Source organism: Micromesistius poutassou, assembly GCF_964030765.1.
Source record: "Micromesistius poutassou genome assembly, chromosome: 20".
In the NCBI taxonomy this organism is placed as follows: domain Eukaryota; kingdom Metazoa; phylum Chordata; class Actinopteri; order Gadiformes; family Gadidae; genus Micromesistius; species Micromesistius poutassou.
Genome location: NC_140290.1, coordinates 5,277,058 through 5,300,970, shown reverse-complemented (window position 1 = coordinate 5,300,970; position 23,913 = coordinate 5,277,058).

Genomic DNA, 23,913 nt, shown 5'->3' with positions numbered 1-23,913 from the left:
GTGTCTAGGAGAGGGAGAGCTAGGAGGTGATCTAGTGTATAGGAGAGGGAGAGCTAGGAAGTGGTCTAGTGCTGTCTAGGAGAGATAGAGCTAGGATAGAGATAGGCTCCCCACAGAAAAAATGGATAAAGTGTGGTGAGTTACTAATCACCTTGTTTTCTCTTCACAAACACGGTAGTATAGAGAGAAGTATGTGACCGCAACAGATGATGCACAAACCACATATTATTCTGAGTAAATGGACGCTTTAGTGCTTTTGTGTTGAAACTTAAGAAGTGCACCAAACCTCAAGAAATCCTGCCGTGATGCAAGCAATGTGTTCAGGGTATGAAAGTGTTTTAAGATAACAACAGTGTATTGAGTCACTCTGTGGGTGGGCTACCGTCTGTATAGTGAAAGTGAAAGTCCTAGTGCTAATGGCCAGCATGGGAAGCAAAGTCATGGAGGATGGAGAAGTCTTGTGGGAGGTTCTGACGTGTGGCCTTAGTCCTTAGACGTCACTAGCAGAGAAAATTTTCAAAAGTTCCACTTAACCTCCACCACCGCAGGTAACAGATGGGTGGAGAGTCGCTGGGAGTATATTCAACAGTATTGGCAGTGCAATACTGTGTCGTCAACAGTGTTGGGGAGTAACGGAATACATGTAACGACGTTACGTATTCAGAATACAAATTATAATTAACTGTAATCCGTGTTGAAATCCATGGATTACGTGACGATACTTCTGTTTCACGAATGCAACCACCTCAGCGCACCAAATCAGCCGACCGAGACCTCGCTAAAGAGGTGGTCTCGGTTCGCTTCCAAACGAACTCTGGTGCGGTTCGTTTGAGATGTGAAAGCGACTGCACCTCGGTCCAATCCAGTTCTAAAAAGCATACGCCTCTTTGGATGTAACAGGGGGAATTATTGTTTGATTAGCGGTAACAGCACATTGTCGGACCGTCGGGTGAAAATGAGTCATGGCTCAACATGGAGCAAAGAGGAGACTGAATGTCTATTGGATATTTGGGCAGATGCCCACATAAAACGTATGCTGGAAAACACACATTAAAATGCAGATGCATTTAACACATTCCACATCAGGATGAGAGAGAAGGGGTTCGACCGGTCCGCAGATCAATGTAGGCCTATATCACGCTGGATATCCATGATTGTTTACTTTCACCAGCGCTTCCCCCTCCCCCCCTTTTTTTTATTTAACGCTTTACCCCACCCCATACCTTTTTGTCCAATGAATTAACGATCTTTGCACACGTGTGTGTGTGTGTGTGTGTGTGTGTGTGTGTGTGTGTGTGTGTGTGTGTGTGTGTGTGTGTGTGTGTGTGTGTGTGTGTCTCTCTCTCTCTCTCTCTCTCTCTCTCTCTCTCTCTCTCTCTCTCTCTCTCTCTCTCTCAATTCGTCTGTTGGTCATATTTTTTAAGCATACCCTTATAGTTTTTGTTCCTCTACAGCAAATTATATAATCTAGTGCACGTTCAGGGAGACTTGGGCCTAACACATTCAGCCAGTTGGAACAGAAGAGCACACCAGAATAGGCTTGTTTAGTAAGCAAGATTTGATGGTGTATTCCTACACTTATAAAATGCAATTCAATGTGGAAGTAATCCAAGTATTCAAGAATCCAAGAATACAATACCCAGATTGAGCAATGTAACGGAATACGTTACAAATTACATTTTGTAACGTATTCCGTATCCTTCCCAACACTGGTCGTCAAAAAAAGGCTGCAATTTATAGAGTTTTGTGCTTAAACCTTATAATTTATAATCTAAATATTGTTTTATGTAGGCCCAATTGGCAGTGTTAGGCCCAGCTTCATCGACTATAGCCATTTGTGAAAATAAAACCCACTATTATAAGCACTGACTGACTCTCCGGCCAATCAGAAGTACAACAACCGTCGAACAATCTGAAAAAGGTGTGTCATTCCATGGTGTGCTGAGAGAGAGAGCGAGAGAGAGAGAGAGAGAGAGAGAGAGAGAGAGAGAGAGAGAGAGAGAGAGAGAGAGAGATTTCGAAGTTTGGCTATCCTGTAATTATGTCAATGGTATACCCGAAATTATAAATAGCCTTGATTTTTCATTTATGTAACACTAAATGTGAGCTGTGTTTATGTTACAATTGATATATTACATAACAACATTTAAGAAAACAAGATAAGACGTGTTCTACCATTTGCAGCAGGCTACCAATTGGCACAAATCATTGTTTTTGTGTGTCTATATTCTGGGTGAGATGACTTGGTCTAAAATAACACATCAATTACGGGCACCATTTTCTATGTCAATTTGCCGCACAGAATCAATTGAGCCCCATTTATCCTGGCACTATCCAAGAAGTCAATTTGGTGTGGTTTAACATTTTCAGGGCAAAAAATAACCTGTATAGCATATTTTCCTCAAAGACCAGGCTGTTTTCCCTGATAATAAGTAGTTGAAGAGAAAAAACCTCCAATATAAGCCTTGGCTTGTAAATTAAAGTATATTTTTACTAATCTTGTTGTGCTTTTATAGCCTGTTGACTCTAGCTTCGGCCATGAAAACCACCTACCCAGAAACCACCATTTATTTTGTTGTCACCTTTATGTTGCATGCAATTCCGGGCACTGATGGACGGTGGACATGTACTTCTCAGTATCCTCCGTTTGAATGAGCATTGAAGGCCTGCTTGGATTTAAGAAATACAAAAGCCTCACACAAACATCATGTTGTCCTCCTGTGCATAGAGGAATTGTATCTTCATCATAAATGTCCTCTTCTTATGCTCAACACCTACCAAAGCTGAATGTTTCTACAGTGTTTGCCTTGGAAAATGATATGGTGAAAGAAAATACGCTATGTTTGATCACGTACATAATGTACAATGCTAATGTAGAAGAGTTCAGTTATGTGTATTTGTGCTGATGAAAAGCCATGGACGAGTGCTGGCACATTTCTCTACAGTAAGACTGCACTTCCGACTTCTCCATTCAATCCAGAGCACATTGTGCTGTATGTATGTAAAACTCAAGAAGGGGATGGTGGTGGTGGGGATGGTGGTGGTGGTGATGGTGGGGTCAGGGTAAGGTGGAGATATTTGCAAGTGAAAGGCAGTTTCAGTGTTTTTCAGATCAGCCCGGTCTCGTCTGATCGACTAGCGGCACTGTACCACCGCATTCCTAAACATCCTTGAGGTAAGAAGAAATGAAAGGCCGTTGACAAACACTATTGTCTACTTTCTACAATATTTTGACAATTATCTCCTTCTGGCAATGTTTCTTGCTTGTTTACCCAGAGGAATGCAAGTTAAATCAGCTTGAAAATGATTCCATGCTGAAAAGTTCATGGTCAACCTTCGAGGCCGACATTTGTTCTCAATCCAATCCAAACCAAAATCTCACTTGTTGCTTTTGTTGATTTATGGCTCATAGGCAGGTCAGATTGTCAAGCCACCAGGGGATATTGCACCTGAGACCCTGTAATGAAGGGTCACGTTGTCCCCATACCGTCATTCAATATGTTATCAGATAAAAAAAACAACAACCATAATCAGTGGTGCACCCTGAAACCTTTTGTCAAGACATAGAGGATCAGGACTTAATGTAACACGCAGGCAGGCTGCTTTAAAATAGAAGGCAGCAGTCATCTCACGCCATGAGGTAGAGTGCCTGGCAGCTGCCGTCACAAGCTATGGAACAGAAAATATGTTGACTCCCTCAAGAACTTACTCACCATCATGCAATCAACTAGGTTATTTTTTGATTCACCCTGTTTTTTGACTTGCCCTCTCTCTCTCTCTCTCTCTCTCTCTCTCTCTCTCTCTCTCTCTCTCTCTCCTCCCTCATGTTTGGGCAGCCCTTCTCCCTGCCAGGGTCTGTTGTCAAGCTGTCAGAAGTAGAGACCCCACAGCTCACTCAGAGTTCTTGAGAATACAACATCATTCTCTCCAGTGTGCTCACTCGTTGTCGCTGTGGAAACATCATCTGGAAGAGTGACAAGGATAAGAGAAATAGAAAATAATGCATGAGAGAGAGGAATTTAAAGCTCCCTTAGACTTCATGCGTCACACACATACGTACAAACACAACAGACATCATATCTACAACATTAATCCGTCCATATCTACATATACGCATGCATGCAAACATACATTCATGCATGCATAAATACATACATACATGCATGCATAAATACAAACATACAAACATACATACATGCATGCATAAATACATACATGCATGCACATATGCCTTCATACATGCACACATGCATGCTGGCATACATGCATGCATGCATGCAAATATACATACCTGCATGCATATATGCATTTACACATGCATGCAGTCATTTACACATTCATACATGCACACATACATGCAAGCATATATGCACCCACCCATACATTCATACCTGCAAACAGGTATCTGATTCATTTACAGTTCATTATTTCCCTAACCTTCTGTAGAATACAGGAAACCTTTATGATTTTATCACCCAAAAATGTTTTATAAAAAAGGTTGGTTTTTCATGGAGATCGACGACTTCTTCTCCAATACAAGATTGTTTCAGAACTCTGCCTTTATGTACATAAGCGCTTCGTCATCAAGTTTCTCCATTGCATTCTGTTATGTATACAATTAGTGTGTGTTGCATTGGATAATGAACTGCACAGCGGCGAGGGGATATGGCAACATGTGCATTGTGAGTCCACCCTTGGTGCTCAATCAAAGACAGCCCGGCATAAAGCTCTGTCGCCTGAAAGGCTCGTCCTTGATACTCTCTTTGTTCCGCTCCCCCACGTGGTACTATGCATCTCTCCCTCTTTCTGTCTCATACAACCCATATTATCTCCCCGGGTCACTCCACTCTCTTCAGACTGCCTCACACCCACCACGTCCGCTCGTGCCCGTGAGCCCCTCCTTACCTGACTCTCTCTCTCCCTCTCTACATTTCTTTCTCTCTTCTCTCTGCCTCTCGAGCACTTTCGCCCTAACCCGCTCTCTCGTTAATCTCCCTCAGCTGCCTTCACTTACTTACCTACTTCGCGATAGGTGAGGTGTAGAGGTGTTAGAGAGGTGTTATTAGGGTTTAAGGAGAGAATCTTGTCATGGATTCATCTCTCACACCACACTCTCTCGTCCTACTCCATTGTTATATGGTTGTTAGCCTTAGAACCTTCTCTTCTTGAGTTAGTTAGTTAGTCCTCTGGATCGGCAGGCAGACGCAATGTGTTTGTGTGTGAGCCGGAGTGGTTTTCAATGGTGGATGTAATCATTCCCCAATAACACAACAGCGATGCATTAGGCCCTTTCAGACCGTAGGTTAGGTCAATCACATGTATGCTAATAATCACACACACTGAAAAAGGGATTGATTGGATGCCATGCAATGGATTGCAATGCAATTGCAACGTATCTTTACCATCGCCTGAACCAACAAGAAGTAGAAACCGGTTCATGTAGAGGAGTGCATCCTCCCCCAGCCCCAGAGTCTGATTCGGGCCAGGTGAGGCTGCATAAACCACGAGCCATTATCCACACACTCCACAATAGATCATACAGAGACTTGTATGCCTTTTCTGTATTAATTATGCTGCATGCATTAAGTCAACTATTCTAGGCAATATGTTCAGAACATTAGGGCTGTAGCACATCAAAGCTTAATCAACAGGTTTAAGAAGGTGTTTGAGATGGACCCTTGCTTGGGAAGAAACATAAGTTCATAAGTCGGAAATAAGTATAATAGAAAGAGGAGCGTCTGTATTTTCGGCGGCCTTGAAAATCATATCTTGGGTAATTCTAAATACCGTAATACTGTGACACTGCCCAAGACTAATTAGCACACTTTATTACATTCGCTCGTGGTCTTAAACTTGGCTATATAAGTCAACGGTAGTCTGAACTCTAGCACATACATACTCACCGTGATATGATCAGTACAGTAAAAAATCCTGTGAACAAAAAGTGACTCAGTTTGCAACATCCCTGTTACCTTCATCCCACCTTCCAGTTATTCTATTTATTCTGTTTTCATTCTTTTTGCATCCGGTGGTGGCCATCTGATATAAATTCACCGTTGTAACCACTCCCCATGGAGCTATTTTCAGAAGCACACTGTTTTGGTGCCCTAATGGATCTCAACAAGGTGAGTTTGTTACACATCGCAACTCCCTCCTCCCTCCCACCCCAGCCCTTGAATGGGGAAAAAGTAATTAAAGATGACACACGCCTGGGACATGGCTGCAATGGACTCTTGGCTGGCTTGTTGTAATGGTCTTATAGAATCCCTCCAGTATATGAAGAACAGCAGGGACTATATGACGTGTTGGGGAACTTAGGCAATGGCCAAGGTGTGTGAGTGGCAATGCGTTCATTCCAATCTTTGCGTACTCTCTGGTTGGATATGTTGCGAGATATTTTTAGCCGGCTTTAGTGGCTGACACAGGAGTGAGTAACATCTTCCTATTGTGGCGGGACTCTGTAAAACTCAATATAAACGGGGGGAGATAACTAAAGAGGGACCAACAACGCCACCTGGGGAATTGCACCCCAGGAAATAAAGAACAAAGAAAATTAAACTATTATATTACAGAAATTAAAGGACACAGGTTCGAAAAACTAAAGAGGCAGAGACAATATATATATTGTTAATGTTTCTTTTATTACAATAATAATAAAAACGAAATAAAGAAAACTGGAGCAAAACCAAACCAAACCAAACAGCAAAACAGAGGTTATGTAAACCAGCAACCCAAATGTCAAACAATGAAACAGAATAGGGGAAATAACACAAAAGCAAACTTAACCAAAGCAAACAAAACAAAATAGCAAAACAGAACCAAAACAGAACCAAAACAGAACCAAAACCGTACAGAACAGCAGCAGGGGATCCTAAAAACAAGAGACACAAATTAATAAAAGGGAAAATGGGAACTCAAAACTGTTAAAAAGCGGGGACCCTACTCACCACCCTGGGAGGCAACCAGCAGAGGCTGAGTTCAGCCATCTTGGGCCTTTTATATTGCACCTGGGTGCAGGGGGAGGAGCTAAGATGGGATTGCATTCGCAACCCCTACTGAGGTTCACTACACTATTATCATTAAAAGTGGATATTGTGTGCAATCCTAAGTTCGACCCCACATCCAACCCCCGTCCCCACACCTACAGCCCTAAGTTTCCACCTCTTTTCAATGGAGGCTGATTAAAATAAAGGAGCCATTAAATGTTATTTCTAGATAAAGCATTCCCAGGCATATTAACAACACTACTGTATTATTATTCTATTTTAAGCATTGGCAAGACAAGAAAGAAACAACGCAACCAACAACCAGTACAATGGCACTGTGATGAATTTGAATCTGACTCAGGCAAAAAGGGGCAAAACCATCATGAAATATATAATTATATATAATTGTTTGCAGATTTTGCATAAATCATAAATTTAATGTGAAAACCTCAGGCAGAGGATGTTTTGTTTTCTGAAGGACACAAAAGGCCTCCTCACTGAACTGTCACTGTGATGTGTCTCTTCATCACACTCTGTAGCTGGTATTTCAGAAACCTCGCCATTGTTAATGGCGACTCCTTGCCGCCATTAACAAACTTAACTGAAATGTTGTTTGTTTAACTTTTACTCATGGACGGTATTCTTGGAAGAGACCGTCTTTTGTAAATTTAGCTAGAAATTCGAATCAATTCATGTTTATTGTTCATCATGCATCCGTCTGGAGAAGCCTGTGTCTCTTGGATTAGCAGTGAACTCATTCAATTATTTCAATTATTGGAGCATAATTTGTGTACAGAGCTATGGTATCTATATTATGAAAATATATCAAGAAAAAAGTAAAAGAGGTTAAATGGATGAAAGGGAATTGGAAAAATCCCTTCGACACCAATCCTAAAATGTCCTGGAGGCAAATTTATTTTTCTGTGTAGCCCTGGCAAATAGCGGCTGCAATGCATTCTGGGTGGTACACCTTGGTCACTTGACTTCAAAAGCCTAATCATAAAAATATTCACAGAGCTGCCATGTTGCACTTTTGTTGAAGATAATCAGTTAGCTGTGCTTGTGGACATTACCTTTCTCCAAATAGAGTGTTTTTCTTTCGAATGTGCTTTCCAAGACACTTTCCTCGGTGAGGGAATCCAAACACTGACACTTTTGTGATTGCTTCTAAATATCAATCCAGAAGGAAAGCAATCAACGCATGCCTTTTATTTCAAGTTGAAAATACAGCTGGTTTTCTTTTAATTCTTCTAATCCAAACTATTTCCCAAAAAGTAAATGGACTTCTTAGATGGAATCATAAACAGTCAAACTGGTTTTTTTTAAGAGCCCTGAGGCGGTCAGTGGTGCAAAGAGAGGCTTGGGGAAAACCATGAAGCCTCACAAACCCAGATAGCTGAGGGACACTAGGTAATCCACTCCCCGGAGTCGGAGCCTGAGAACCCACCAAAGGGCCCGACTGACCGAGCATGACTGAGCACACACATCAATGCCTTCTGTCACCCACCGCTGTATACATGGCTATCGCCAGTCTCTGCCAGCCTGGGAGTCAGATCCTCTCAAAAGGAAGCAAATAGAGCACCACACAAATGTTTAGAATATATTCACATTGCTCTTGGTGATCAAGCAAAGAAACAGCATGCAAGAGTCCAGATTTGTAACAGCCCACAACACCGGCATTTAACCTTTTTTATCTGCATGAGGGAACAGATTAAAACAACTTGTATGCAATGAATATGTATCACTCATGTATTAGTTTTCCTCAACACTGGTGAATATATAGAGTTTGGGCTAGAAGGGTTTCCTTAGAGAGCAGGAATATCAGCATCCTGGCTAGCTCTACTAACTCCCCAGTAGCACCCTGGCTAGCTCTACTAACTCCCCAGTAGCACCCTGGCTAGCTCTACTAACTCCCCAGTAGCATCTTGGCTAGCTCTACTAACTCCCCAGTAGCACTTTGGCTAGCTCCACTCTCTACCCAGTAGCACCCTGGCTAGCTACACTATTGCCCATGTAGTACCCTGGCTAGCTTCACTGACTTGTGGGAAACCTATCCAGTAGCACCCTAAGCTAGGCCGTGTCTTTAGGCAGGACCACACCGGGTACCTAAAATTAAACTATATATACCTCATATTTGACAATTTTTGTAGTTTTTAGCAGGTGACAAATTTGGGTTACAATACTGTTTTGAAACACATGCAGATTTCCCACAAACTCTGCTCTGACCTCAGCAGCAAAGGAGTACACAGCTCAGAGTTTGATAACCCAAAGCAAAACTTTCTTCATCTTTTTTTCATGTTGACTACTTCCCATTCCTGCTGCTGTTGCTTATGAAACCAAACAAACTTATTTAACCATCTGAAAACATGTTCTTCTCATTTACGGACTCATACATATTTATTCGGAACGAGGAGTGCTCACAAATGCAATGCATCCAGTATTTCTCTGATGACACTTTAGGACGCATCGCCAAACAATCTGGTTCTGATTTGAGAGTGTTGTTGCCAAATGTGACCAGCCAGTATAATGGCACTTGACTTGTTTGGGTGTTATATAAGTACTGGATTTACATACAACGGCCCTAAGGGAACATGTATAGTGCTCTGGTAATCCTGCACATGGAAACATTGCCACACAAAAGTCTCTACAAGGATGTGTTTGGAGATAAGACCAAACACACAAGGCTGTGTAGCTCTGTGTGAGAAGTGCCAAGATTCATGTTCGTAAAGCAACACTGGCCAAGCTGCCTACTTTGCTAGATATGACGATAAACAATTGACACGTTCAGCAGTTTCTCCACTTCATACTAAAGAAAAGCCTTTGAGTTAAATAAATGTAGTAAGCAGACCCATGGTACAATTCTGCATTTAGAAGCCGTGAATCCAACTTTCATAGTTTCAAGTTCATTTCTTTCTACTTTCCACTTTCCGTTTTCTTTCATTCGGGCTGGCCTTTCTCAAAATAATGGCCACATGATGCTGTTGTGTCTGGTTCCCCCTGTGGCGGGTCCCAGCCTTGTGTGTGTTTTATTTTCATTTTGTTTGTTGCAGTACATACTGCTGAATACAATATGTTTCCAGGCTTTTTAACAAAGTCCATTACCGAAAAAACATTGCGGCACCTTTGTTCTCACTTGCGAGGTCACGACTGTTTCATTATCAGCTATGAAGTAAGAGAGAAATAAATAATCTAGCAGTGTTCAAGCAAAACTATTAGGGTGGTCTATTTCTGGATGTTGGAAAGGGTGCTGTGTTCCAACCCTTATGTGTACGCAGGTGACCCTTAGGCTTCCCTTCGGAAGATACCTCACCCTCTACCTTCTCGTTAATAATAATAATCATAATAATTCAAGGCATTTATTCAACACTTTTCATGGCATACAGTATATATAGTGCTATATCTATCGGTTCTCCTGGAACTGTCACCTTATCGTGGTGGAGAGGTTTGCGTGTCTCTGTGAACCTGAGGGCTGTGTTGTCTGGAGCCATGTGCTCCTGGTAGGGTCTCCCAGGTGAGGGGCCAGACTAAGAATGGTTCAAGAAGACCCCATGAACAAACGGAATAGAGGAGGAGAGACCCTGCCCGGAGGAAGCCCGGGGCCCCCGTCTGGTTAGGCCCAGATGGAGAGCTCGTCAGTGAGCACCTGGTGGCCGGGTTTGCCACGGAGCCCAGCGGAGCCCGAAAAGGCTATGTCCACCCCCCCCCTCTTCGTCCTGTGGGCCCACCACCTGCAGGGAGACCCGCTGCGGTCGGATGCACTGCCACATGGGTGGCAGTGAAAGTCAGGGGTCCCGACAGACCAGACCTGAGTGGCAGAAGCTGGCTCTGGGGACGTGGAACGTCACCTCACTGTGGGGAAAGGAACCAGAGCTTGTGAGGGAGGTGGAGCACTACCAGTTAGATCTGGTGGGGCTTACCTCTACGCACAGTCTCAGCTCTGGTACCGTACTCCTGGATAGGGGTTGGACTCTATTCTTCTCCGGAGTTGCCCAGGGCGTGGCAAAGCCCCAGGGATTTATGAGATCCAGCCAGAAATGCTAAAAGCTCTGGGTGTTGAGGGGCTGTCATGGTTGAAACGCCTATTCAACATTGCGTCGGAGTCTGGTACAGTGCCAAAGGAGTTGCAAACCGGGGTGGTGGTTCCCCTGTTCAAAAAGGTGGACCAGAGAGTGTGTGCCAATTACCGGGGTATCACACTTCTCAGCCTCCCTGGGAAAGTCTACTCTAAGGTGCTGGAAAGGAGGGTTCGGCCGATTGTCGAACCTCAGATTGAAGAGGAACAATGCGGTTTCCGCCCTGGACGTGGAACTACGGACCAGCTCTTCACTCTCGCAAGGATCCTGGAGGGGGCCTGGGAGTATGCCCATCCGGTCTACATGTGTTTTGTGGATTTGGAGAAGGCATATGACCGGGTCCCCCGGGAGAAACTGTGGGAGGTGCTGCGGGAGTATGGGGTAAGGGGGTCACTCCTCAGGGCCATCCAATCTCTGTACTCCCAAAGCGAGAGCTGTGTCCGCGTTCTCGGCAGCCAGTCAGTTCCGTTCCCGGTGGGTGTTGGCTTCCGCCAGGGCTGCGCTTTGTCACCAATCCTGTTTGTGATATTCATGGACAGGATATCAAGGCATAGTCGTGGTGGGGAGGGGTTGCAGTTCGGTGATCTGAGGATCTCAACACTGCTCTTTGCAGATGATGTGGTCCTGATGGCATCATCGGCCTGTGACCTTCAGCACTCACTGGATCGGCTGGCAGCCGAGTGTGAAGCGGCTGGGATGAGGATCAGCACCACTAAATCTGAGGCCATGACTCTTAGCAGGAAACCGGTGTATTGCCTTCTCTGGGTAGGAAATTAGTCCTTAGCCCAAGTGAACTCCTTCACTTGGGCTAAGGACAAGTACCTCGGGGTCTTGTTCACAAGTGAGGGTACGATGGAGCGTGAGATTGGCCGGAGAATCGGAGCAGCGGGGGCGGTATTGCGTTCGCTTTACCGCACCGTTGTGATGAAAAGAGAGCCGCAAGGCAAAGCTCTCGATCTACCGGTCAATCTTCGTTCCTATCCTCACCTATGGTCATGAGGGATGGGTAATGACCGAAAGGACGAGATCACGGATACAAGCGGCCGAGATGAGTTTTCTTAGGAGGGTGGCTGGCTTCTCCCTTAGGGATAGGGTGAGAAGTTCAGTCATCCGGGAGGAACTCGGATTAGAGCCGCTGCTCCTCTGCTTAGAAAGTTGAGGTGGTTCGGGCATCTGGTAAGGATGCCCACTGGACGCCTCCCTTGGGAGGTGTTCCAGGCACGACCAGTAGGGAGGAGACCCCGGGGAAGACCCAGGACTAGGTGGAGAGATTATATCTCAACACTGGCCTGGGAACGCCTCGGGATCCCCCCGTCAGAGCTGGTCAATGTGGCCCGGGAAAGGGAAGTCTGGGGCCCCCTGCTTGATCTGCTGCCCCCAGCAACCCGACCCCGGATAAGCGGATGATGATGAGGATGAGGACTTTTCATGGCATTTATATAGTGCTATATCGATCTATAAAAAGACACACAAGTGTTAGTCTTTTTGAATGGAAAAGGGTCTACTGAATGAACAAACACTAGTAGTGACTTATAACACAAGCCTCCAAGTGCCGTCAGTAGAAGCCTACGTAGGCGACACAGAGATGAGTGTCTTTTATGGCATGTGTGGAGCCTGAGGTGGGGGGGAAATCTGAAGATCTTTCGTCTATAAGTAGTGGTGTGACGACATACCCTCCCACGTACCATACTGTGGCTCCATGCCTGTTCTTTTCCAGCCTCACCAGCTTTGTTCGATATGTATGTGTGAAGAATTTCAGAGCGGTGCAATGTTAAAAACCCTTAAAATACCCTTTTTATTAGAAAACATTCTTGTATATTTTGATCTGTGTGACGATCAGGCAGCGGGCATGCACCCAGCAGGCCGGGACACGTTGAAGTGACGCAATTACTATTATGGGATGGCATCCTATGGGGTGGTCCTTTACCACAATGAGCAGTTGTCCCCTGAACGATTTATGTTTAATAACATACTGATACTGAAATACAAAATTATACCGTGCACTTGCCACTGTATGGCTAGAATGACGAACATTGACCTAGCAATTGAAAAGGTAACTTGATATGGAAATTCAACAGAATAGTCAGAATTATTATTTAATGATTGGTATTTGAAAATACTGGTGAAACATATTGCCCATATATATGTTATGTATGAGAGAGAGAGCTTATTTTGCTTCAGGGTGTTGTTGTGATCAGCCTGTCACTGAGGGATAGAAACAACAAAGACATTTATATTTTTTTAAAGGTTCAATGTGGTGCACTGTCTGAATACCCCCCTAACCTCCCCCTTACCTCCCCCAACCCCTCCATTTCGAGCAATGTAGTAGAAGCTATGGTGGCCAGTACTGGCCTGTAAGGTGCCAGTAGGTACTTCCAAAATGATCTCATCATCTACGATAGCATTGAGAAGCCAAGTGATGAAGTTCCTTAATAGATTTATTAATCACATTTGGTTATTAAGGTGGGTGGGTCGGTGGACGTAGATGGCTGGGTTATTTTGCGTGTGTGTGTTAGTGCGTGTTGGTTGGTGGGTGCTTCTGCCTGTGTATGTGGTTCTGTGTGTGTGTTTGTGTGTGTGTGTGTGTGTGTGTGTGTGTGTATGTGTGTGTGTGTGTGTGTGTGAACATATCCACTGGTCATCTACATGTCACGTGTGTTTTTTATGAAGAAATCTATACACACAGCCTCCTGTGTATGTCTGTGTCTTAAGGTGATCAGGGTTATTGACCCAAAGATGTGTCAGTGTTTCTGTTGTTTTTCACTTTTTGTGACAAAGGGGAGAGGAGGTTTGGGTTGGAGTTAGTGGAGTGCAGCAGGTGTGTGGGGATCGGGTTGTGTGTGTGGTATGGGGGTGTGTGTGTTTGTGTGTGTGTGGGAGGCAGTCAGGGGGAAGCAGATCATAAGACGAACGGGGTGAAAGTGAGAAGGAGGGCAATTACAAAAGACGGTGCATTTATAATGACAATGAGAAAAACAACACGTTCCACACTACCCATCCTGAGTCATCACTTCTTAGAGGTAAGAGAGAAGGAGGTGCTAATGAATAAAGCCAGGGGTGGATTACATTGGGGCCGACCATTTACATGCACCTACACCGTCTAGACACCCACACTGGAGCTAATGGCCAGCACACAAAGCTATCGGTCTCCTAAGGACCGAGGGGCATGGGGGTCGTACAAAGGGTTTTTGAATGAATGAATCAGCCCCAGCTCCTCTATTGTCCCTGGTCCATTGTTGAGTGAATTTATTCCACTAAGCTACATGTTAACACATAACACTTTTTTCCATGCTGGAAAAATCTTTCTCTTTATGTCTTTACCGGAAACATTTTATGCGTTGATTATTGGACAAGCACACATCTAGTATGGTCGGTAGCTCTATGGATGTACAGACATCTGCAACGGGAACCATACCGTTGCCGTGTCAGGGCATGCCAAAGGACTTCCAGCACCTGCAGTCTCAGATGACAGACTGGATGTTTGGACATCGCCGACGTGCCACCAATGCCCTGATCTTTGAGTCTTGAGGACACTGTGTGGTTGAACCCTGACCTTTCGGCGGGGGACTTCATGGGATTGTGCCTGTCTGGCCTTCACATGGAGAGGGGGTGACGCAGCTCCAGCTGTGCTGGAAGGGGGGGAGAAAGCACGGAATATAAACTTTTCTCGGGACACTTCCATGGTGCCAAGAGGAGGTGAAAATGTTTAGCACAATGTGTTGATTTCAAGTGCTATTTCAAGTGTTTGTACATTCCATAATTCATGTGTTTCCATTGGTTTTCCAGATGCAGTCTGTTGTCTTTAACATGCCGAATCAAGACGGAAATCAAGCATTCTGCTGAGCTCTCACCATCCACTCAAAGCCATCAAACACCAATGTGATGCACTTTAAGAAATGGCTCAGCCTAGGACTTTTCGTTCTAAATCATTGTTATAATTCAGACCGACACTTGATTGTCATTGACTGCTTTCTATTCTACCGATTGTTACGGCAGTGTCGTTGAACCGTGAAGCCCTGACATGAACAACAACATAGCAGACGGTGCTATGGCTGCACTACAATACACGCTCTGTTCCATGTTTAGGGCATGCTCTCCGCAATCGCTACCATTTGGAAAAACATTGATTGTTAGAGATTTCTTGGCTTTATTAATTACTATTTTGTAACAATTAGGAACTCTTGATAATCAAATGTATATTTTTCTCTGATCTATTTTGATTCAAGGTTGTTCTTTTGTTACATATTTTAATTATAAGAATCTAAATACAAACGTCTCCATGATTATACTGCGTACATTCTGTATTATACAGTCTAGATTCGGTTGAGATGCTTTTTGAACTTTCTTTCACAGACTTTGCTTAACGTTGAATGTGTTTGTATTTGGAAGGGAGGAAGAAAAATTGCTGTCAAAGGTCTTAATGCATCTGAATGTTGGACCTAGATCAAAAGAGAACCGTTTCCTCTCTGCAATTGGAGCAACTGTGTTTTCGATTGACCTTTGGGGCACTTCTCCCTTTGCCATTTGTTTGCACTCAAGGAAGTTGTGTTTTTGCAGGTAACCCTGTACAGCCGGGGACGTCATCGATTCTGCCCTGATGTATCAGGTAAACAGCAGCTGTGGCTGATGTTGTTGTGGCTCAGTGTGCATGGTGGTTTAAAGGTTTGCAATTATTATTTTGTTTGGGATGCTGCATCATTGTAATAACTTTCAGGTCCTTCAGTTGAAAGATCTCTAATATATCCTTAATCCAATAAATATTCATATACATATCCATATCCTCCAACATGGAATGGGGAAATTGGGGAATTCCCTTGGATAGAAGCTATGTTTTGAAGCAAACCCTTCAGACGACGTACAGTGACTCCTCCAACGAGCTGCAAAACAGCACAGAAGGCCATGAGAGTTGATGCAAAGGATGTGTTATTGACTGTAATCAATGAATTCGAGCAACTCGTCCACCCACTGCCAACCTCAGACTGCATTGTCTGGTTTGCACACACTGCCGCTGAGTGCTACCAGCCTGCGGCTAACACGTGGCGCCTCCCCCCCCCCCAGAGACCACAGGGTTTCTCCATATGCTGGTGGAGTGCCCTTGTGGGACTGAAGTATATTGACTGGCATGGATGGGCGAGTGAGACGGGGGGATTGGGGAGGGGAGAGAGAGAAGGAGAGGGAGAGCAACAGAAAACACAGATATGCCCATGGAGTGCATAAAAACATGGGTTGTGATGTGGCCATGTAGTTGTTGAAGTCAGATGTATGGCCTGGGGCTAGCCGCTATTTTAAAATGTAAACCCCCCCCTATAAAATGGTTCTAGACCAACAGGAACAGTATAAACTCTCCACTCAGTGCATTTGCTCTTGGATTTATTCCAGCTGTGGGGGACACCACACAAAATTGTCACAATGCTGCAGTCACGAAGAAGACCTTCTCCTGTCACCAAGGAAACCGCTTCTGGTGGGTTTTCTCGACCGCATACTAATAAGGTAACCCAGGTGAAAGTGCATTTGAATTTCTGCGAAGCAACGCTGCTGCGTCAATGGGGAGCAGTGACGCCGTGTTTTGTCGGCATAGCAACGGAAGGATATCCTGTTTGCCTGTCAGAACACGCATCGCAGCAACCTCCCCTGTTGAGCATCACGCTATATAGCCGGTGTTCCCCGTAAAGCACACGCCCACACGGTCATCCGCAGGCCACACAAGAAAACAGAAGACACACAAGGCGGGGCCGGTTCCATATTGGTGGTTCCCGTAGAGACGGTGTTGCTAAGGAAAACTTTGCATTCATTAACCTACCTCCTACTCAATGCCTGTCGAGTGGATGACGCCTGGCGAGATGAGCATGAGTGCGGCTTCTGTTTTTTAGCCATGGACCCAGCCCATGGCTGAGTCACCTGACATCATGCTGGGCATCTCTGGGCTCTGGTCCCCAGACGTTGGGTCCTCCCTCACCCATGCACTCACTCACTCACAATCTCACTCTCACTCACTAGTCGTTCACTCATTAACTCACTCACTGTGTGCTGATTTGTACCAGTTACCACCACAAGGTGTATGTTCATAGAATTATATTCAAAATTGCCGTGAAGGGGGACTATGATTGTGAGAATAATAGACCACAGCCCAGTATCAGAAAAGTATCCCCAATCCCCGAACATACACGGCAACACAAATATATTCAAATGTAAGTATGTTTGAGACACACAATCTCACCGCTGTGCTGAGGCTAAGAAGTGGGACAAGAAGTCTTTTGAACTTTTGTCTTTTTAAGACTTCATAGAAGACATACTGTAGGATACGTGGTTGTACTGACGCACAGGAACGTTTGTGACTCAAGCTCTTAAACTCTTATCTCTTCTCCCCTGACCTCCGCAGTAATGGAAGTGCTTGTAAAGAGATGCTTCACGTTCCAACCCAAGGAGAACCATCTGCCCTTAACAATAATGCTTCACATTCACAGTCGATTACGGGCAAATCCTCTTGCCACGGCTGACATTTCCTGCAGAGAGAGGGGAGAGCCTGATGTGACATTAAGCATGGGCAAGCAGACTGTGTGTGTGTGTGTGTGTGTGTGTGTGTGTGTGTGTGTGTGTGTGTGTGTGTGTGTGTGTGTGTGTGTGTGTGTGTGTGTGTGTGTGTGAGCGTGGGCTTGCCGTTGTAATTGGTTGGGTGGTGAGTGGCAGCAGAAAGCCAGATGACTGTTGTGTTATCACAGTAATGCAGTCGGCATCAGGGTCCCAGACACGGGACCTCCCTGCAGGCCTCACAGTAATCTTAATGATCTGATGGAGAGCCGGGCTGATGCACTGGGACTGCAGCGGTCTAATTTATATTATGCTTGGGGGACATTTATATTATGCTTTGGGGGACACAGGAGTGAAAGCCCTCTCCCAGGGCTTTCACTCCTGTCTCCTGAGTATTAATATTAGTATTAATCGACCCAATTATCCAGTCATTAATCGATCCTTCATCTATACACCCACCAGTCAAATCTTTCTTTCATTTAATCATTCATGCACCATCTATCCACCCATCCATTCCCCCATCCACCCAACATTTACTTTGTTCATCTATTCTTCCACCCATTAGGTATTAAGGGGTATTTACATGCCCCCTAACATGTACAATGTTCAGGGGGAAAGCTGTTCAAATTCCTCCTTAATGAATCGTATGGCACTTGGCATTTTTTGGGGGGGGACATTTGCAAGATAGTTTTGAAAAAGGCAACACATGTTATGATGTTTCAACTGGCGTGCAACTGGAAGAGAATGTTCTGTTCTAGTTAAAAGCATGATGACGAAGGAAGTGATGCAGACTATGAATAAGATCTATCCCTACCACACTGCTTCAGCAAAGACAAACCCAAAGTGGCTAGATATTCATATTGAGTCATATTCATATTTAACTTCCAAGGAATTACGTGTGGCTGCAGAAACCTCTGTCCTATAGGTCCTGTAATCCTCTGTCCTCTAGGTCCTGTATAACTCTGCCCTATAGGTCCTGTAAACCTGTCCTATAGGTCCTGTAATCCTCTGTACTATAGGTCCTGTAAACCTGTCCTATAGGTCCTGTAAACCTCTGTCCTATAGGTCCTGTAAACCTCTGTCCTATAGGTCCTGTATAACTCTGCCCTATAGGTCCTCTAGGTCCTGTATACCTCTGTCCTATAGGTCCTATAGATCCTGTAAACCTCTGTCCTATAGGTCCTGTAAACCTGTCCTATAGGTCCTGTAATCCTCTGTACTATAGGTCCTGTAAACCTGTCCTATAGGTCCTGTAAACCTCTGTACTATAGTCCTGTAAACATGTCCTATAGGTCCTGTAATCCTCCGTCCTATAGGTCCTGTAATCCTCTGTCCTATAGGTCCTCTAGGTCCTGTATACCTCTGTCCTATAGGTCCTGTAATCCTCTGTCCTATAGGTCCTGTAAACCTCTGTCCTATAGGTCCTGTATACCTCTGTCCTATAGGTCCTGTATAACTCTGTCCTATAGGTCCTGTAAACCTCTGTCCTATAGGTCCTGTAAACCTCTGTCCTATAGGTCCTGTATACCTTTGTCCTATAGGTCCTGTATACCTTTGTCCTATAGGTCCTGTATACCTCTGTCCTATAGGTCCTCTAGGTCCTGTATACCTCTGTCCTATAGGTCCTGTATACCTTTGTCCTATAGGTCCTGTATACCTCTGTCCTATAGGTCCTCTAGGTCCTGTATACCTCTGTCCTATAGGTCCTGTATACCTTTGTCCTATAGGTCCTGTATACCTTTGTCCTATAGGTCCTGTATACCTCTGTCCTATAGGTCCTATAGGTCCTGTATACCTCTGTCCTCTAGGTCCTGTATACCTCTGTCCTATAGGTCCTGTATACCTTTGTCCTATAGGTCCTGGGACATACTTTTCTGATTATTTACTTACCACAACTATTCCAGAGAGCTCTCCTGCCGACTAATCTCGTCATCACGTTGTATTTTTACCTCAAAGGGTGGCCGTTGCCCTAGCAATGCAGACATGAATAACATCCAAGCAGTCATATTTAATGGATGTACAACCTTTGGCATTATGAGGTTGCCTATCAAGAGGTTTATAAAAATGTTTTTTTACCATTGTGGGAAGTGCTTTTAATGTGCGTGATATTTATATGTGGACCAACTTGTCTTTTCAATATCTATAACCAGAAATGTCCTCGCGGATATGACGAAGATAGAGCAATATCTAAGAGTAGGTTTCCTCTTCTGATGTTTTCTTTGGAATCTTTGGACCCTATTTGGTCAAACAGGAAAGGAGAAGCACCGTGGACAGAAGGGCTTCATTAGGCAGTGAGCGTGATGTCATCGATTAAGATGAATCCGCTGCAAAATTCCAGCATACACCGCGTGAGCTCTCTGTTCTCTCCCACACGTGGAAGCCTCTCCTCTCCCACCCTCGCACTCTCTCTCTTCTCACACCTTCTCTCTCTCTCTCTCTGTCCATGTCTGTCTCTCTCTCTCTCTCTCTGTCCGTGTCTCTATCTCAGCAGCGCCATCTAAGCAGAGTGCTGCTCTGCACTACTTTAAATCCTCCACTGCTGCAAAATCGGGAAGTCCCTCCGCCTTCATCTATTTCCCTTAACCCTTACCCTGTACTTAACACAACACACACACACACACACACACACAGACACACACACACACACAGACACACACAGACACACACACACACACACACACACACACACACAGACACACACAGACACACACACCCGAGTGTGCGCACCCACACACACCCACACACTGTGTCACTGCACTTTCTGCCACTTAAAATCACATTTGATCACACGTTAACATTCCTGTACTTCACACGTTGAAATTCCTGTTGCTGTTCCTGTTGCCTGCTGCAACCTTCCCGTTGTAACCTCACACTGTGACGTGTGTCCTATCAAGCACAACACACCCATACACACCCTAACACACACTCACTCACTCACACACACACACACAAACACACACACACACACACACACACACACACACACACACACACACACACACACACACTCACATTTTTTATACTCACTCATACTCACGGTCGCCTTGAGCACATACCTATGACCAATCGTTCAAGCTAACCTCAACGGCACAGAACAAATGTTGGAGGAGAGGAGAAACAGGACGAGATCCACACACGCTTTTAGAGTCGGATGTGGCCTTCTATGGCTATTGCTCCTCCACGCATTCTGCTGTTGGAAACAGGTTGTGTTTGTGTTTGTCTGTGTATTTGTTATATAATTAAGTAATATATATATATATAACGTATTGGTGACATCAACTAATATCTAGTAAAAAAAAGAATGCCAATGGAACAGGTGGAAAAATACTAATCATAGAAAACATATGGTCTTTGATGGAAAGACCAAGAAAGTGAAAAGCAGCAAATATGTCTTTAAAGACACATTTTTTTAATGGCTGATTTATTGGCCATGCAATGATTCGAGATTTCTTAGTTCCAAAAGAGATGGCAATGTAGAAACGTTGTAATGTGTGCTTTCATGCACACTCATAAGTTATTGTTTTTGGTGGAGTACAAGCCATCAGAATTCACCCATACATTGTAGGCCTACTGCTGCTTCAGTTTATTCCTGACCATTAAATTGCATTTACTTTGTTGTTTCAATCATGGCTTTCCATGAAAAGAAAATTGAAAAAAAAAAAACTCTAAAGAACAGAGTAGGGAAGCATTCAGTCAACCTTCAACAGGAACTATAATACAAACACATCAAGGGGACTCCTCTGGGTGTTACCATGGCAACTATCTCAAATAAGACGAGCGGAAGTAAAGGGCAACGCATTTAAAAAACTGAAAAAAATGAATAAAAGTGCAAAGTGAAAGTTCCACATGTTGCTCCAACTGCTTCAAATGATGTCTGTTTGGTAAGGTCTGATCATTGTCCTCGCATTTCCCTTTAACTGCCAATCATTTCCACCTAACATTGTGACCCACTTATGGGAATCAAATCCTGGCCACCGTTCTGCCGGGGACCCCTTGTCTTGTTGCATTCACAACAAACAATTCATATATATTGGGAATCAAACCCAGTCCCTTTCAGTGAATGGTTGTACACCCTGGCCCAGACACAATACTGCCCCCATTCCCTCTCTTTTCTCTCATTAGAGAAAAGTGTCCTTTACCTTACATTCTCCCACAAATGGGATGTAGGTGGAAAGCAGGTCATTGTAGTTACTGCAGTTTTCCAATTAGGGAATTGGATGAACACATCACCACTTACAGTTGATGATGTGTTTGGTATAGGCATAAACTATTGAAGTGCAGTGGGATTTAATTGAATGTGTCAGATTAGTCAGATTCCAACATCTTTAAGTGGTACTTACAGATGTAAGTAAACCGACAGAGATGGCCTCCTCTTCAAATGGGACATTTTTTTTTTTTTTTATGACTGGCGTGATTATGTTAACTAATATAATGGATCTATTTTAGAGACTTCAGTCTCTGGTTCGGCTGATGGGCACATTAAGAGCTTTTCTGCCCTTGCATCAGAATGATTTATTAGCTGTTGTTAGGAGCTAGAGCTGCTGTCACATTTCGGACACTTCTCGTCCACGGGTCTATGACCACAACAGTACGTCATGGATTAGTACAACTGGCAATATTCTGCGAATAATCACCCGCTATCTATAAATGGAAACAGCTGCAACTTGCGTGACGTATTGCCTGAGGCATAGTTATGCCTTTGATCTTATTTCCTTTATTAAGCTGCAAGCACTTCCATACATCAATGCTTAATTTGCAGTGATCAATTGAATATGATTTGGTTTGCTGTGGCTAAATCCAAGCTAAAACCATCATCGATATGTTATATTCCAGGTAAGAGTGGTGGCTGTCGCCGGAAATGAACTGCGTTCAAACAAATTTTGTTCATGGAGGAAAGAGGTGTCAACAAACATAAAGATGGAACTTCCTGTCAGAGCTAAGATGGGGAATACAGTTCGGAAGTAATCAAGTCCATTACTTGTGGGGTGTGTGGGTATCACAAAAAGGCAACAGTCATGAGCCATGAAAGCAAGCGTACTAACTAGGTTTTATGTCATTCTTGGTTTTGATACCCACACCACGACCTGTAATTTTGATGCACAAAAGATGGTCCAATTACGTGTTTTCTCAACACAAAGGCGAGGCAGCCACCCCAGCAACACCATGATTCTTCAGCATAAAGGTCATAACACACATGGACATTAAAGAAAAGGACAGATAGGGGGCCCCGGTGGTAGGGTGGCTCACCGGGTAGAGCGCTTACCATTTAGTCTCAGTCCTGATCACAGCGACCCGGGTTCGATTCCTGCATTTGCTGCATGTCCTCCCCTCCATCTCCAATACCTTCCTCACTATCTCACTCTAAAATAAAAAATACATATCTCTTTTTTTTTTTAAGCAAAGATAACATGGCTACAGACTTTTGTGTGAGGAGGAGACCTCATTGATCTCACAAACAACTGACCCTTTTCTATGGTGCTGTGATATGTCGAAAAGGAAAATCTTTCCGAACATATTTTTTAACTTAACTTAAACCCTTGCAGATCTAGCATGTATGTCTCCCGCCATGGAGCGGACACACTTAACATTTTGCAACGATGCAAACCATTCTTGTGAATTTTTGCAAAATAGACAAGAGTGAGAGAAACCCACGGCAGACAGAAATTGGGGAGAGACTTGATGGCAGGGGAAAAGTGGAAGGCAGCAGTGAAGTTGCCAATGGATTACAGAGATTATGTTACTAAGCTGTGCCCAACTGCTCCTGCTCGCCGTCAAAACAAACGAGAACCCAGACTTAAGTGTCTACGGCAACATGTGCCCTCGCTGGGAAGAATACACTTGTCCACTTGTTTTGTTGTTGGGTTTGTGCCGACTGTGATCATGTGCAACTACTACTTTGTTCAAAATGTTTGGTACATTTTTTAGAACATTGAGGGTGCCTTGCAGAGGTCTGTAGCCTAAACTCATTAATATTCCAGCCTTAATCACTTTTTAATTCAATAAAACTTTCTCTCAAAGTACATAATATGGAGATTAACTAGCATCTCCATATTCAGATTTTTGCCAATTTTGACAATGAAACACATTTACTTTACTCTTGCTTTTCCTTCCTGTGACAAAGTGAAACCCCTTCTCACTGTCTCTCCCATTCAAGCCAATTGATTAGTCATATGTGTACTTCCATCGCAGTAGGGGCAGTATCTTAGTCCATCCAGCCTTGGCAAGGAAATGTTCCCCATGGTAAATGGTATGGCCTAATTGGCCTTGATTGGTCCACCCTGGACTAATTGGTTGGCTTATTTAAGGGGTGTCTCATTTTGTGTTTG